The 5,394-nt window shown below is 35.7% G+C and overlaps 1 pseudogene; it reads right to left on the minus strand.

The window, feature by feature from the left end:
- Positions 1 to 568: 568 nt before the first annotated feature.
- Positions 569 to 4,008, minus strand: LOC113782212 (annotated as a pseudogene).
- Positions 4,009 to 5,394: the final 1,386 nt, after the last annotated feature.

Genomic DNA, 5,394 nt, shown 5'->3' on the forward strand with positions numbered 1-5,394 from the left:
CAAATTCGAACGAGATCTTACCAAGTCGAGCTTGATTTGAGTGTTAAATAATTTGATTCATCTTTCAACCCTAAACAAATATAAGAAATCAATCGCTTTTCCTCGCTTCTTTTGCCCTCGATTATCATTCCTTCTTTGCTGCGACTTTCTTCTTTCTTCTTTCTGCTTTACCTAATTGTAGACTTGAATATTCAATTACGACAGGATACTCAAGAAAGAAATCTGGAAGAATCTTATTTTTGTTTCAAGGATTTTGAAGTATAGGCTTTTGATAATCTTTTTATTTTTTATGTAGTACTTGGTTCAAAGACCTCCCTCGACCACTGATCCAATTTTTTGGTCTTTAGACATCGTTCCTCTCACAGGTCACTCTTTCATCCACAGTAATTAATAGTCGCAGAAGAGCAAGAAAGGAAAAACAGCAAAACAAGACGAATCAAATTTCTATTCCCATCTGTTTAGAGATAATACATCTGAAGCTGGGAGCTTAATTCACAATTATTAAGCCATTAAATAATCGGTAGATCCAACTGCATTCTCAGTTCTTGAAACAACCGCTATTGATGCCTTATTTTTGCCAGACATCTTGGTTCTTATTATCAGGCCTTTTCTCCCAGAACTTCAGCTGCAGAGCTTTCCTTTCTAGTATCTTCTCTATTTCTTCTATTGGAAGACCCTTTGTTTCAGCCTTCAGGCACAGAGACCAAAACAAACAACAGGGCTGCGACAGATACCACTCCAAATATAAGGAAAGTCCAAGAAGTCCGAATTGCCTGTGTTAAGGAGATGAAAGACTGGGCCACTATGAGGTTAGAAATCCAGTTTGCTGTTGCAGCTATTCCTCCACAGATCCCTCGGAACCTCAAAGGGTATATCGCAGAGTTGACAATCCAAGGAACTGTACCCATTCCAGGAGAGAAGAATATGATGTTGAGAGCCAGGCCGATAAGGGCTAGCCAACCATATCTGCTTGGACATCCTCTCGTGTACCATAACCTGTCTTCTCCACGACAAGCATCCTGAACTGTTTTATCAAACAGGCCCCTGGGAACAGCTGCAAAATAATGAACATTAACTATGATAATAATGATATCCAGAAGTTGCTACAAGTATTGAGACATCTATGTTTAATTTGGACAATCAGCAATTCTCCAGTTTGATTTGCTAGAGATTTTATCTTACTGTACTTTTTGGTATGATCTAGGCATCATGCTTGTCAAGATTGATTTTCTTAACAGCAAATAGTGAAGTGCAGTGCTGTACAAATTTGAATTACTTCTTGTGATTTTTATATGGAAGCCAATATAACACACATATGCATTCGATTACCTTAGCTGTAGTGGAAGCACAAAATCCACAGCTTGGGGAAGAAGCATTTAAGCACTTTGTACAGTCCCAGGAAGCAGATCCAGCAGAATGATAGTCTGGGCAGGTGTACCCTCCAAAATGAGACGTCTCAGCTGCACTAACTGGAGGTGAATGTTCAGTGGTAGCGTGGAAAACTGCTGCTAAAACACCAAGTGAGACGATAACGCCACACAAACTAAAGATCAGAAGCTTCTTTCTTCCAGTTCTGTCAATGAAATATATGCTGACAATGGAGCCAATAGCATTCAGGCCCGCAATAACAAGAGATAGGAGCAATGCTGTTGATTAGTTACAAAACCAGCCAACTTAACAATTGTAGGGCTGTAATACATCACAGTATTTATGCCCACAAACTGCTGGAACACTTGAAGACCTACACCAGCTACAAGTCCTCTTCTTACTGTTTTGGTTTGTAATAGTTGAAAAACATTGATCTTCTCAGATGAATCTTTTTCTTTAATCTCTTTGTCAACTGACTCCTTCAGAGCATGAATTTCAGTTTCAACTTCTTCAGGTGGGTAAATATTTTGCAAGATCACTTCTGCTTCTTCTACTCTGCCCTGTTTCAGGCAAGTGATGTTTGTGGTCATGTCAGTTCTAAAGATTGGAAAAGCACATTTGGGATTTTCAATTTTCGGATGAGAACCGTGACTAGACCTTGCGATATAGCCATCGGGGGGATTCTGGAAGCAGTGGCATCAGAACGAATTGGGATAACGCTGGTATTCCAGCAACTCCAAGCATCCAACGCCAAGTCCCAGGTGCCTATTTCAATCATCAACGAGCATAATTATCTTCTTGATGAAGCCAGGTATAATCAACCTTTTTCATTTAGTAATACTGTAGCAGAAAATTTATGACAATATAATTTAAGTAGATTGGACTTAACTATTTAAGTAGATTGGGCTTAACTATCCTGAAAAAAGAAGAAAAAAGAACAGGGATATGCGCCAGAAAAAAATTCTTGAATTTTGTAATTTCTGTACTGGGATTTCTACTCTATAATAAGTCATAGTGTTTAAGTCAAAAACATGAGATGCAGGTATAGCTGAGATGACCTAATTGCGTTATACCATTGCTTTCATAATACGCCAATCAGCAATCTTTGATTTTCAAGATAAGAAATTTTGGTTTTTCGTCATACAATAATGTGGCATACCTTGCTAAAGGCAAGATTGATAAGGTAAGACAAGAACTGTCCTGTGATAAGGAATCCATTGGTGCTAACCAAGGCACCTCTGACCTTAGCTGGTAAAGCTTCTGAGATGTACAGAGGGGAAGTCATTGATGCCATTCCAACCCCTAAGACAACAAAAACTCTGCCAAAAATCAGAACACCTGGATCGGGGCTGCAGCCATCAGAACTGCTCCAGTGGCGAAGAGGAAATCTGCGGTCAGAATCGCACTTCTTCTTCCAAATCTGTCATTTAACCAGCCTCCAATTGCTGCCCCAATGATTGCTCCAGCAACTGCCATGCTCACTATGCTTTCCTATGGAATATTTATCAACATTTTTCGAATCATGCAAACACATTTCTGATTATTCTTTTGCCAAGGAATGATAGGCAAAAACAATGAAGCCAATGAAACATGGTTATAATGTTGACACATCTGATCAATTATGCATTGGAACTTTTCTAGTTTGACATAATGAAGAAAACTAAAAGAATTTGATCAAGGAAAATGGACATTTTTATATATTAAAAAAAAGTGTGAATCTTAGCTCGTGAAAAAAAACGTGGAAAAAAATTCTTTTTAGGATTTAAGTAAATCAAAGTCTAAGTTCCATTTCAAGGAAAAGTAAAAGTTATATAACAGGAAAATGCCAAAAAAGTGAGAACTCAATTACGTGGTGAATTCTAATATTTTGAAAGCAACTGGGCTTGTAAACTTCTGCCATAATTTTTCACCATGAACAAAAAAGGTATGTTTGTTACGGTGAGAGAATTGTCAAGAAAAGCCTTAGTTTATTAAATTTATGCACAGAAGAGTACAAAAATGATAAGCAGAACTGGAAATTTGCTTGATGGCATATTTAGTATATTTCAAGTGTTAAATCACTGCATTCTAAAATATCAAACAAAAAATTTTGTTTGGTTATTATTTCTTTCTTCAAACATTGAATTGAGAGGACAAATAAAGCCATGTAAAGTTGCAAACCAACATCTTTTAACATAATTACACTTGAAAATTTTTTTTTTTTTAAAGAACCACTTGAGCACAAGGACTTATACCTGTAGAACAGTCTGCTTATCCACAGCCTTGAAGTCATCTCGGATATACAGAAGAGCGCCTGAAATGACTCCTGCACTCCACATTCAACACCAAGAAACTTAGTAGAAACTAAAAATAAGCACAAAAAATAGGAACAAGAATACTTTGTTTTCTTTCTTTTTTCTATTTCTCTTTAATCTTTTTTGATAAAGGGATAGCAAGGTTCAAAGAGAAATGCTAAACAGCAGCAAGGCAATAAACATCAAGAAAGAGACAGAGATTTGAGAGAGTACCTGTATCATAGCCAAATAGCAGTCCACCAATCCTAGCAAAGAAAGCTAAACGAAGAACATAGGGGCTTTTTCTCGCTAAAAGCAAGCAGTCTTTGAACCCTGTTGCATCTTCTGGATTTATCCCACCTTCCATATTTCAAACTCTTGTTTGTACTTCGAATATTATAACTAGTACTTAGCTTTTCTCAGTAAAGCAGAAGAGTATAAACTAGAAAGAAAGAATACAAGGAGAGAAAAGGAAAAATGAAGAGGGAGAAGTAGAAGTGATTAAGAGTTCAAGAAAAGTGCAGCTAGCCAGAAGTGAGAGGATGGTCAAGGCTAGAATGAAGCAAAGATAGGGGGTGGGAAGTAGTATTTATATAAAGTAGTGGAGAAAGAGGGAAAGGAATTTGAGGTAGTATTGCTATAACCATTGTATGAAAGACACATGTAGAATGAGTATTGTCTTAAAGATTATGGATGGCTTGAGGTGTATGCTGGATTATGGTCACAGAAAAGAATGCCGATTGGATTTCAATTATTTGATAAAAAACAAAGAGAAAGTAAATATGATGTTTTTGATGAATTTGAAAAGCTATCAAGAGACCTAAATTCAAGTGTGACTTAAGGGACTTGGGCAATTGCAGTTAAAGTTGCATGAAATTGATGCACTTTTTCACATGATCTGAAATGGTTTCACATATTCTTATTCTCAAATAAATGGTTGATGCACATGAGTAAAATATAAAATTCAAAAATGTATTTTTAATAATTTACACTAGATCTTTTAAAGAATATAATACTTGCATAATTACCTAGTAACATATTATGGAGTATATGTCATTTGAGTCCAACATTGTTTTAATTCTTACCTCATGATTTATGGTAATTAAATGTAATATTGTTGAATTATGAGAGAATCAAGTTTGTGTTTATCCCTCCTGTGTAGATTAATTTTTTATAAAAAAAAATAAAGAAAGAAACATATTCAAGGGAAAAAAAGGTTCAAGAAAAGTCTGCATTAATATTTTGTAATTTTGTGATCTATCTCAGTTCAAGAAGAGTCTTCCATTTTATAAGTTTCCTAACCTCATAGCAAGTTATTTTCTAAACAAAGAAAAAAAAAACTCATAGCAAGTTACTGTGACAACTAACGTTCACTGACGGTAGTGGGTTGCTTGTTATGAATTTATGACTTGAGGATTCTTTTTGTAATTTGGCCAAACCTGAAGGTGCATTTGGTAATTTGGCTAAACCTCTAGGTGGTAAAAATAATTAAAGGGATAGAAACACCATCAGGTACAGAAGATCCATTGCGTCTCTGAAATGTGTTTGTTCATTAGTTTCGTATTTAATTGGTCATGGTCAAATATCCGACCATTCGGCACTTTATTAATTTGTAACTTGATTTTAATTTTAGATTCATTGGGATAACTGAATTTTTTTACTTCAATTAGAAATTTGGATCTTAGCAACTAGACAAAATAGATGTTCTATGCAATATTGACTAGCGGATGAAAATTATCTTTTGTTAAAGCTA

This window comes from Coffea eugenioides, chromosome 9 (assembly GCF_003713205.1).
Source record: "Coffea eugenioides isolate CCC68of chromosome 9, Ceug_1.0, whole genome shotgun sequence".
NCBI classification, from domain to species: Eukaryota; Viridiplantae; Streptophyta; class Magnoliopsida; order Gentianales; family Rubiaceae; genus Coffea; species Coffea eugenioides.